This window comes from Mustela lutreola, chromosome 6 (genome assembly GCF_030435805.1).
Source record: "Mustela lutreola isolate mMusLut2 chromosome 6, mMusLut2.pri, whole genome shotgun sequence".
Lineage (NCBI taxonomy): Eukaryota > Metazoa > Chordata > Mammalia > Carnivora > Mustelidae > Mustela > Mustela lutreola.
Window position 1 is genome coordinate 38,422,599 of NC_081295.1, and position 13,183 is coordinate 38,435,781.

A 13,183-nucleotide genomic window follows, 5' to 3' on the forward strand; every position below is an offset into this window, starting at 1 on the left:
ACTTCTTCACCATGATGTTCCCAATTCTCTGCTCTCTTCCTTAACCTTCATTTCCAGATAATAAAATTCAATGACATTCTAGTAGGGACTCTATTATAATTTTTGGAAGCCATTTAATATCTCTTTATGCCAGAATAAAAGTAATAATCTTAGCATTTAGTTAGAAAAAAAAATCAAAAGAGAGGGTGATATTTAAGAACCAAATCATGGTTTCAGTTCCGCCACAAATATTTTTAACATTATTCCCCTGGCCTGGAATGCTTCCCTGTTCTGTTGTCAGATCCTCTTTCAAGGTCTCCCTGACGCCCTTACTGGAATTTAGTTTCTCATCTCTTTACCACTCCTTTACTAGCTCTCATTATAATGGGATTTTACAAGTCTGTCCCCCTACTTGACTGCAAGGCCTATTAGGGCAATGACTGTGTTTTATAAAACATATAAAACATTTTCTCCCAGCATCCAGAGCATTCCTGGAACACAATAAGTAAGTATTGGTTGAATGATTCTTGTTATTATGTTGTTTTGCCCCTTTTTTTCTTACTGTATTTTATATAGATTTGAATTCCCTAATTAAAAAAATGCTTGATTAGGCTTCATAAACTCTAATTTTCTCCCTAATTTGGTACTTTTCTCATCTTCAGTGGCTAATTAGAAATATGGCTACTTTAATTTTGCATGGTACAGGAGAAAATGATGTTGTTCTCACCAAATTAGTAAAGAGAGTGTGAGATTTGAAGTCCACAGGAACAATTACTTACTGAAGGGAGATTCTCAAACATATAGTTAGCAGTTAGATGACTGTTTATTGAAGGTTATGTTTTGGAAGAAAAGGGGTTGGGTAAAACCTAGAGTTAATATATATTTGAGTACAGATAGAGGGTATAGGAAAAAAGTATGTGATCATTGTGGCAGTAAATCCCAATTACATAAATGATGGGAATCAGATGTTTTCTGCTCCCACAAACTCCCTCCCACAAACTCTGCCTCTCATGCCCAAGTTAAGAGTTCAGTATCAGCATGATGGCATCGCCCCTGGGATCTTTAATGATATACACTGGTGGCAGGACTTACTCTCAATGAGTGTTCCTAAACATAGATTTCCATTCTTTATTGCCCAAAACTTCTGAATTCTTCCCTGAATTCTTTCACTGGTTCTCAGTGACAGTTAAAAGTGAATTGGAGGGGGGCACCTGGGTGACTCAGTGGGTTAAGCCGCTGCCTTCCTTTCCAGGTCATGATCTCAGGGTCCTGGGATCGAGTCCTGCATCAGGCTCTCTGCTCAGCAGGGAGCCTGCTTACCTCTCTCTCTCTCTGCCTGCCTCTCCGTCTACTTGTGATTTCTCTCTGTCAAATAAATAAATAAAATCTTAAAAAAAAAAAAAAAAAGAGTGAATTGGAGGGATATGAGAAACTCTACAGCTGAGCCTTGGGAAGGCAGTCATCATAAGAGCAAGAGTGATGGTTGAAGATCTGCTGTTGCAGAGAGCAACTTCCATTTACAGGAATACTACTGCAAAGGCTTTAAGTCTTTATCAAAGCAGCCATGTCTATAACCACCTCTGTTGCATTTCTCCAAACTCTCTTTACTCCTTCTTTCTTCCTTTCCAGCTAGGGATTGCATATTACATATATATAGTACTTAAATAAGACAATTCTACCACCACAACATTGGCATTTAAGTAAAGAATTCACATGGCTACCCTCCTGCCTGAGCTGGGAGTATAGACTGTGGTAATACTAAGACTAAAGATGATGACCTAACCCCTAGGAAAGCTATCCATTTGATAAATATTTACATAAGGTTATTTGCTTCATTCATTAATAATTAATTTTTTCAAAATGATCCTGCCAGGTTTGTTTCTATCTTCTTTTAACTTGCTGTCTCCTAGGTCTAAAGATGATCAGGGTTGGTGATTTTTCATCTTCTGCCTCACTTGATTGAAGTAATTCTTAGGCATAATTTGCACTGCTACCTGCTTGTTTGTTCTATTTACAACAAGCATACTGTTTTTGTGCTTATACTTAACTTGAGTCTTGAGGCTGCTATGACTATAACTTCAATTTGTGAAAAGTAACATTCATTATTTGTGGAGAATTTATAATATACATGATTTTACTTCGGGAATTTTCTTTGTGTCATTTTTTTCCTCTGAATAACAAGATGGTGTCCTCAACTTCTTGCATATTGCTGGAGTAGTTTTTGGTATGTTTGCTTGTGTGTGTGTTTAACTCTGTGAATGCTAGTCAACCTCAGAATAATATGGCATGATTCAGAAGACTCAAATTACATAGATATATATATAATTCCTTTCAAAATTATTTTTCCCCCAAAGTCATCATAGTTGCTTTTAGAAATCTAATAACCCTAGACCTTCAACAAGGGACAATGAAAATTTGAAAAAATCTAGAGCATTTACTTCCATGATTTGACGCCTCCTTCACCCTCTAAAGTGTCTTAAGCTATACATTAATACACACACACACATTGTTTAGAATAAAATGTAGGGGTTTTTTTATTTGAACTAGTATTCCTAGTATTAATACTTTAATTTTTCCCTATCACCACTTATGGACTCTAAATTTTAATATTATGGACTCTTTAAATTATAAAAGTTGTGCATCTCTCAGTGGAAAACATATAGAAAATACCAAAAAGTATAAGGGAAGCCAAATTTACATTTCTAAGAGGCTATAGCAGTTAATTTTTTTACATGTTTTCCCCATGATTTTTCTATATGTATGTGTGAATATTTATAAACCCATATATATAACACAAATAAGGATAATACTATATAGATAATTTTGCATTTTGCATTAGTGTTCTCAATAATGCAGATACAATTTTACAGGGTGGTCATCTAAGAAGACCCTCTCATCTTTTCTTATAATCAGCAGCTTTGGGCAATAATAGCACATCTTAAGGAGTAAGGTTAAAATAGGGAGCCCACAAAAGAGTACTGGGAAGTAACAGAAAAGGGGCAAGTATGTCCTGGGCTCTGAGAAAGAAAGAAAAGGAAGAAAGTGACTAAAGGAAGTACATGGATATTTAGGTGACCTCTTTTTCTAACCCAAAAAGGACATCCCCTCACATAGGTCCTAGAGAGTTATACCCATTTAGAAAATTAGTCTATGGAAGATTCTCCAGGCATTTTTTTTTTTTCAGGCAGAAAATGAGAATGGTGTTGGAAGATATTCAGGTACACAAACAATAAATTATATTTTTGATAGCATAGAAGGCCTTGATTAAGATCTATAGTCAATTAGAAGGCACAAGTAAGAGTATGATTAATCCTGGTATCTAGATTTTTATAATGATTAGTGCAATGTCAGTAATTTTGTCCCAAATGAATAAAGCTGAACTCATCTGAAGTTTCATTCTTCCACAGGCTATGGATCATGAGAGAAAAGCAAGAGAAGTGTGAACTGAAGTAATGAGTAAAAACTATTAGCAGAACAGGAGCCTGAGGAGAACTGGGGAAAACAGTTTGAGCAAAAGAATGTACTCCTCCATACTTAGAGAAGAAGGTAATTGTGAACTACCAAACACTTAACAGAAAAATCTGATGCAAAAATTAATCTCTATCACATGAGCTCTTGTTTAAAGTTTCAAAACCTGCTAATATGGACATTTAAATAAAGTATCTTTAGGGAGATAATAGCCAGAGACAAAATCCTCAAACCAAATTTTAGCTGAAGAATTACCATTGACATATGTATGACAAATCTTACTGAAATTTTCAAACAAGTTATCTTTAATAAGAGTATCTTACTATGACCTTGTTTTACCATTTCAAAAACACAGTTTTGCTGAACTGTATGTGCATGTTTATATAGTTGTAGATCTTAAACCTCATATTTTATTATTTGCATCCTAACTTAAAGAGCTTAATTGATTATTTTAGTGCAGTGGTAAAGTTGGTAAGCATTTAATAAATAGTGTTAAATTAACCTACTTAGCATTTTACAATGGCCATGATATGACGATGATGACAGTGACAACAATAATGATTTCTATTCACAAGGCTTCCACTCATTGAACAAATAGTGACTGGTATTGTAAGAAGTATAACATGAACCAATTACTTTATGTAATTCCTCTAACAATATGATTTTGAAGGCACCATAAATAAGACTTGGAGATGCGAAGCATCATATAAGCTGCAGTAGAGTCAGGCTATTAATTATAGTGTTTAGAAAGACCTTTGTCCTCAACCACTATATGTCATTTCCATCACAGTTTTGTTTTTCAGCCACAAAGTATTATGTGTACTTTGGTGCTACTCATTATTTTTGAGGCGGTAAGGAGTCAACAGTTTATACCTTATTTCCCGAGACACCAAGGGTTTCAAAAATGATTACTGAAGACCCAGGCCCAAACACAGTTTTCTGTAGGATGTGGGTGGACCATTCTGAACCTATCTCCTCCAAGCAACCAAACAACTGGCTTTCAGGATTGGGAAACCAAGGAGTACTAAAATAAAGCTTTATGATATTTTCTAATTTATTTTTAGTGTTTTATAATTTTTTTAAAAAAAGTTAGACATTTTAAAAAAAAATTTATTTATTTATTTATTTATTTATTTATTTATTTGATACACAGAGAGAGATCACAAGTAGCCAGAGAGACAGGCAGAGAGAGTGGGGGAAGCAGAATCCCTGCTGAGCAGAGAGCTCGATTTGGGCTTAATCCCAGGACCCTGAGATCATAACCTGAGCTGAAGGCAGAGGCTTAACCCATTGAGTCACCCCGGTGCCCCTTGTTAGAATATTTTTAAAGAGGCTACCTTAAGAAATTTCTCTTGACCAATTTTCTGGATCTACAAAGCTGAAAGTTGAGTACAAGTCTTCTTCATACAATTACATAAAGGATTTGGCAGAGACACCTGGTCACACTCTCTTAGTTGTATTCTCTGGAGCAGAGGCAGCATTAGTTGGGAGGAAGAGGACATTTTTCCCTTGGCACTAGATATTGTCTGCACTCCTGGATACCTTCATGGAGACAGCTCCTTTCCTAGTATAAAGGCAATGCATTAAGCTCACAGTGGATTTGGTTGTGGGTATCTAACATGAATTGATCACAGCAAAACCTGCAGAAATGCAGGGACACCAACAGAACAGTATAGAGATTGCAGAATCTCCATGCTCAGTTTTTAGAGGAAAATTTCAAGAGACAAAAGTTTAAAAATACTTGGCATCTTTTGCTCCATTGCTTTAAAATTATACTTTTTCTGCCCAGTTAAGTGCTAGCCATCAGAATGAATAAAGAGTTTGCAAGTTTGAGGCAGCACAATCTCAAAGTAAGATAAATTTTGTCTGTAAGCAAAACTACAAAGGATTTACTAAAACCTCTGGAAAGCTTCATGTAAAAAAGTTACAAAGCAGCCCAGCAAATGTCCAGGCTTATGGAAGTTAATGAAAATAGCATAGATGTAATTTATATAAAAGCTCTATTTGGGCTCTGGTTACATACTTTAAAATGTTATTGGAGAATGTCTGCTTCAGAAATGATGGGAGTAGATAGACAACACATATGAAACAATGTTTTCAGACATTAGATAATAGGAAGGGAAACAAAGGAGGTAAGCCCACAACTTCCCCAGCTTATTGTGTTGCAGCAATTGTCTGGCCACAGTGAAGAGAGGGAGATCCCAACAGACACTAGCAGTTTTGTTGAGCTGAGGAAATTGAAAGTTAGGGAAGCCAAAGCAACTAATGTCTGGGAGACAGTATACCAGAAAGAGGGCTACAGAAATAGAGTTCTGGAGATCTGAAGTAAGGTTCCCTCTAATCTTTGCCTAAATAATAATCAGTGCCTGTATGAAAGGAACTATGTAAGGCTGTGCACTAGCAATAGTTTCTCTCATTATCTCAAGATAAAAGACCTTGTAGTATACAGAGCACTGGGAAGAGTCCCTAGAAGGATATCACCTTAGAAGAGAGATTACATTAGACCTAGACTAAAGGATACTCTAGTCCCTCTTTTTAAAAGCCTAATAATAGCCTTGAAAGAATAAAACTGAGTGTAAGTATCATTAGTCTAAGTAATTCAACTGTATGCCAGACAAATTCAACCATAGGTAAGGAGAATCTGGCAAAATCCAGAAAACACATGTAAAATTCACAATGTCTGCCATCCAATAAAAATTTGTTGAGAAAAAGGAAAAACAGAATAAAACGCAATCAACAGAAATAGACCCCCATATGACAGAAATGACCTTAAGATAACTATTATAAATAAGCTACATATATTCAAGAAAAAGGTAGAAAATATGAAAATGATTTAGTACCAAAATGAGATTCTATGAAGAAAAATACATTATGTGAAATGAAAAAGATAGTAGATGGCATAATAACAAATTAGATTAACAGAAGAAAAGATCAGTGAAGTTGAAAATATATTAATATAAACCATCAAATATAAAACCCAGAGAGTAAAGGACTGAAATAAGTAAACCGAACATCAGTGACCTGTAAAACAATATAAACAAATCTAGTATTCTGGAAATAAAGGAAAGAAACAGAAAAGAACATTTGGAGAAATAATAGTCAAAACTTACGCAATGTCATAGAAGCTACAAATCCACAAAACAAAGCAGCTCAAGTAAACACCCCAAATAAAGACAGTAAGGTACACTATAATCAAAATGAAAAAATGAAAGAAGAAACATCATTAAGAGCCAGGGGTGGAGGGGGAGACAAATTATGTACAGAGAGACAAAAATTCAAATTATAGCCAATTTATCAGAAACTTTGTAAGATAAAAAAAAAAAGAACCTATATCAATATGTTCAAATATTGTAAAAACCACACCCAAGCAAACAAACAAACAAACAAAAAAACTTGCCACCATAAACTACTATACCCAGCACACAGACCCTTTTAAGAGAAAGGCAAAATAAAAACTCTGAAAATCAGTAGCAGAATTTATTTTCATCAGACCTTCACTCCTAGACATATTAAAATTTGTTCTTCAGGCAGAAATAGAATGATACCAGATGGAAATATAGATCTCCTCACAAAAATGAATAACGATGCAAATGACTAGTATTTCCATGAACAAAAAAGACTTATTTTCTCATTTTTAATCTTTAAAATATAATTGACTATTTAAAGCAAAAAATAACATGGTGGTATGAAGGGAAGGAGCTAACAACTGCCAGGAAAAGTAGATTTGACCTCTATATAAACAGTCAGTAAAAGTCATACCTTGTTACAAACATTCCAGATGAAATATAGAGCAAAAGTACATAAACCAAAACAGAAGAGACCTGGAAAGTCAACCATATTAAAGGGTAGATTAATGTGATCTTACATTGTCACCTTCCAGTTTACATTTATTTCTTACTCATTATCATACTAGGTTCGATGTGTAAGAGATGACACAGATAACATCACTTTGGTTTCAAAGTGTGTAGTAGTAATCATGGCATTAATTTTTAAAAACTGAGTCATGACTTATAAAGTTCACAAAGATCTAGGTCTCTGTTTCAGTACTGATTACTGAGCCATATATGAAAAGAGCTAACTCGTTTTTTACAAAAATAGACTGAAATTTTATACCAGCATAAGAATAGGATATACCTTTAGAGTAAGAGGCAAGATGTCCACTGAGCATATTTTCTATTTCCAAAACTAACAAAGGAGGAAAAAATCTTCAATGCATAGGGAGAAATTAAAATAACCAGTTGGATAATTCAAACTGTGATTAACTGAGAGGCTTATATCCTTAGAAGCATAAGAAACTGCATTAAACTCCTATAGATATTACCCTGAACTTGTAATTACATTGGCTCATTTTTACTTTCTTTGGGGATCATCACAGCATGAAAGAAAGAAGGAGGCGAGTAGGAAATATCGTATTCATTACATTATTCAGAATGGCTGGCCATACAGTAAACAAGCTGATGATCAGAAAGCTGTTCAGGTAAGAACTTTTCTTATTTATAATTATGTGGTCTCAGAATCTTATGAAAGTGGATTGACAGACTCAGGCATCAAGAGTATTTGGGAAAGCAAAAATCCTCTTAATAAAATGAAAGAAAAAGAAAACAAAAGCAGAAAAATGTTATGCTCAGGATTTTAGCCCTTGACTTTACATTTGTTTCACTATGAACACAACCTTGGAGCTAATCATATCAAAATCTTCTAAGACTCCCTACCATCAAAGGTATTTACATAAAATAATAACAATATAAAACACTAAAGCTGTATTTCAGGCCCAAACAATATGCAATTTTAATCTTCCTGGCTTTAAAAATAAATCTCAAAAAAGGTCAGACACATGGTTTCCAATATACTTTCCATTGCCTTATTATAGAAAAAACAAAGAGCAAAATAATGCCACACTCTGAGGAAATAAAGATTCCTGCATTTAAATTCCCACACTCTAAATAAAATAGAAATTTTATTTAGAGATCAAATGGTAGGATATAAAGATAAAATAGGATATAAAGATAAAAACTTAGCTCAAATTCTAACAAATTTAATTATCTTTGTTAACCTCAGTAACCTTCTCCTACAGATTAGAATTAATTTTATTTGCATGTAGGTAAGTGAAATACAGAGAAGTTAAGCAGTTTTCCTAGAGAAACCCAATAAGTCATAAGCATAGTCTTCATTTAATTGGTGGTCATTATTATGCATATGTATCTATACTATATAAGAATCTATATCTATAGAATCTATAGAATACTATGTAAGAATCTATATACATATATATTCGACTGTATATAAAATAACATATGAGTATATACATGAATATGTATCTATGAATATAGGTACATATTTATATAGAGGATATATACATGCACATAAACACATATGTGTGTGTGTATAGTGTAACCTAGATAATTATTATGTAATTAATCACAATTATTAAAACTGGGAGGGGCGCCTGGGTGGTTCAGTGGGTCAAAGCCTCTGCCTTCGTCTCAGGTCATGATCCCAGGGTCCTGGGATCCAGCCCCACATCGGGCTCTCTGCTCCATGGGAAGCCTGCTTCTTCCTCTCTCTCTCTGGCTGCCTCTCTGCCTACTTATGATCAAATAAATACATAAATAATCTTTAAAAAAAAAAGGAAAGAAAATGCAAAGTAATACTACTGGAATAGCTAATGCTAAGAAACTGTTCATACCAGATATTCATAAATATATGAACAACTACCACCCTCTAGAACATTGAAGTTTGGAGTATAAAATCTTAAAACCACTCTGGAGAGCTGTGTATCAATTATTTCTAATATTAAACATACACCTCCTCTAAGACCCAGGAGTTCTCCTAAGGGGGGTAAATTCCTGAAGAGAAATATGCCTAAAGTAATTGCCTAGGAGAAATAAAAATATATGTCCAAAAATGGCTTATGTAAGACTATTAAAAGCAGCTTTATTCAGTAGTCACAGACTGGAAACAACTTGAATGTCTATCAGCAGGGTTTATAAATCCAGGTATACAGGTATCCCCTGCTTTTTGAAAGTTTGCCGTATGCCACTTTTACTTTCACGAAAGACCTACATTAGTACCCGCTTTTGCTAACTGGACGGGATCAAAAGAGGATTTTTGCTTTTATGAAAAACAATGAAAAGCAAAAATAGCATTCAACATTTGTTTTTCAAAGAGCCATTGTAGAAGCAGTATGCACTCCCAGCAGTGAGAGGGGTAAGGCCAAATTCTTCATTCGTTAATTACATTCAGCTTCTCAGTATCAAGCCTCCATAGGTCTGAAACGTGCGAGCATTAGTGCTTTATCTTGGTCTTGTGCATCTATTAGCAAGATGTGTCCTAAGGAATCAGAAGAGCCTAAGAGAGGTTATTTTTGGGGTCTGAAAATGCTGAAATTTTTTTTCTTGCTTCTTCAACTTACAGCATTTCAGCTTATGAAAGATTTCATAGAAATGTTTTACTTTTGAATAATACATTTGAATGTATTCAAATGATGATACACCACTTAGCAATAAAAAGGAATTAACTGCTGATATATCCAAAAAGATGGAGGAATCTCATAGACACTATATGGAGCTCAAGAAACTGAACACTGTTAAGGTGGCTGGTGCATGTAGCAAGAACCAGGACAGAGTTTATTCACTCTCCAAGGGACGGGAGGGACCCACACCAAGAGAAATATCTGCCGTGAGCTTCTGTTGGGTCTGGAAGGGTTTTTGCTTGTTAGTTAGTTTGGGTTTTGTTGTTGTTATTTAAAGGATGTGAGGGAGTTGCAGTTAAGCCCCTGGCAGGTGTAGGAAAGGGTCAATACCTGGCCAGGTAGAGCAAGAGGTGGCAGGTTTCTCGAGGGGCTCTTCTCAGGCTAGAGAAGAACATTCTTTGTAGTTGGGGTCTCTTTTCTGACAACGTAGGGTTCCATGACTTGGAAAAACAGAGTTAGGGCTAGACACCTGTGAGTTTTGTCTATAAGCGTGGCTCTGGGTGGGGCTTTGAATAGATTCCTTTCAAACACAGATTAGTACTTTCTATCTGATTCTCTTTATAGGAATTTCTAGAACAGGCAAAACTAAATTTTAGTGGAAACAGAACAGGCTGAAAACTGTTTGTGAAGGGATCAGGGAGAGGTGAGGAAAATGCTCCTTATCTAGATAAAGGTAGAGCTCACCTGGGTGTATATATTTGTCAAAAGCTCATGTAATTCAACACTTCGGGTTTCTGTACTGTAGGGCCCAGGGCAGGCCACCTCTAAATGTACCCCAGTGGCATACTGATTATTATTTTGAACTGAAGCTCCTTGGGAAATGACTGGTACAAAGACACTCAGACCCTATGTTGTCCCCCTGAAAAAAAGGAAACAAATCTCCCATATGAAAAATGCCCTCCCAGTCCAAAGAAAAAAGAAAGACATCCTTATCACCAGATACAGGAACTTTCAAGACGAGAAAGCTATAGGAATAAACCTTGTTACCTTCTTATGAATCTGCCGCCTCAACCCAAATTCCACTTATTAATTACTAATTAAATTTCCCAAACACATGTTTTCTTGTCCTATAAATTCTTCATAAATCTATCACCTCTTAAAAATATACAGAAACTGTCTGTCTTAGTCACTTCTTTGGGGTCTCAATTTCATTATTAAGCCTTTTTGCTCTGGTAATGAAATCCTGTTTTTTCTCTTGATAATCTGTCTCAGGTAAATTGAATCCTTAGCTCAACTGGAAGAACTTGAGGGTAGAGAATGGATTCTCCCTCCCCAACAGTACTTTAATAATTCGTATAAATTTGTCTCAAAAAAGGGACGCCTGGGTGGCTCAGTGGGTTAGAGCCTCTGCCTTCGCTCGGGTCAAGATCTCAGGGTCCTGGGATCGAACCCTGCATCGGGCTCTCTGCTCAGGGCGAGCCTGCTTCCTCTTCTCTGCCTGCCTCTCTGCCTACTGAGATCTCTGTCTGTCAAATAAATAAATAAAAATCTTTAAAGAAAAAAAAATTGTCTCAAAAAAGAACTGTGCATAGAAGAAAGGAAAAGTAAAATAAAAATTCTAAAAATATCAAAATGTAAATAAGTTAATACATATTTGTGAATGAAAGGTGTCTAAACATTATCTCCACCATCATCCTTAAATAACTACTGAAGAAACTATCATTAACAGATATGCATCTTTCCAAGGCCCTATTTTTTTCCTTCAACTTTCTATTCAAATGCATAGAAATAATTTATGAAATGACATCGGACTCCATCATGCCTTTTCAGCTCTTTATCTTTTACCTGAGGCAGGAAGAGGCTGGCCTGGGATGTACCGCGCATCAGAGGCGGCTCGGAGGACGGCCGAGTCAGCAGTGAGGCGCAGGTGCTGCTGTGTAGACCACTCTGTGAAGAGAAAGCCAGATTGTCTGGGTCTTGGGAGAAACCGTTTTTCCTACACGACGCCTGATCTCACGAGATCTTGAGATGTCACGCTCTTTTACTTTTGTTTAATGGCTTACTATTTTAAATAGCTGAGAACTACTGCATAACACAGATACCCCAGCATTTATTTGATAGTCTTTTCCTAGATGCTTAGGTTGCCTTTAATATTCACTTTGTATAGACAATTCACATTAACCCTTTTGCACAAATTCTTAACAGTGTGCTATTAAGTCTTCCGTATCCATATTTAAATTGTGATGCCTTTTGCTTATTGTCCACCAGTTTTCATAACTACCAAAAGAATTTTAAAGAGTCATTTTTCATGGAGTCATCATATTTAGTATTTTGAGTGCAATCTATGTACTTATCAAAGGGGAAAAAAAAGAGATTAAGACTAAGAAAAGATACCTGCGATGGTTGGGAAGGAGAACTTATTTTAAACTCCTTCCTACTCCCTTATTACATAAACTTTGGTGAGAGAGAGAAAATAAAAAACAGCTCGGCCCTAACAAAATAATTACCTGAGTTTTAATACTTAGGAGAGTCCCTTTTTTAAAAGGTGTGAGAAGATTTGTTCTTTGAAAAATTGTGTCACCAGTTCTCTTAAGTATATATTCTGCTTATTCTGTGTTATACATTTCATAATTCTTCCCAACCCAGTTGTTTCAGTAAAATTTACACAAACTGCCTCTGATATCAGTAATTATGAAAAAAAAAAAAACATTATAGTCAATTGCTACTAGTTGGAAACCATTTGTATTTATAACATATTTTCCTATATTCCCATATAACCAGTTATCTATTAGGGAGGTATGAATGACTTCTTCAGTTGATTTGTTCATTTTAATTATGTATAAATAATTTAGCTTGCAGGCTTCCAAACAGACATAGTCAGTCCTCTTTTTCTTTGTATTCTATTTTCATATTAGCCAAATCTGTATTTTGCACTGATACTCTTAAAATTCATTTTGTGTTTAAAATATAGGGGTTTTTTGTTTGTTTGTTTGTTTGTTTGTTTAGTTCATTAGCTAAGGGAAGACTTCAAAATATTACATTTCATATATTTCATACAGTGCCTTCCATAATGATTTTCTCCTGGATTACTTCATATCATGTGACATGTCTCCCCACCCCCGACCACTACAACCAGCCCTATGGACTTCCCCAAGATTCTTTGGCACTATGATATGTGGATTTCTAATCATACTTCTCTGAACCCTCTATTTCACTTTTATTGTGTATGGCCATTACTCAAGTTCCAAGAGATCTGTACTTCTTTTCCCTATATAATCTTTCCCTTAAGGGGAACATATTTACAACTTCAAAATATCAGTTTCC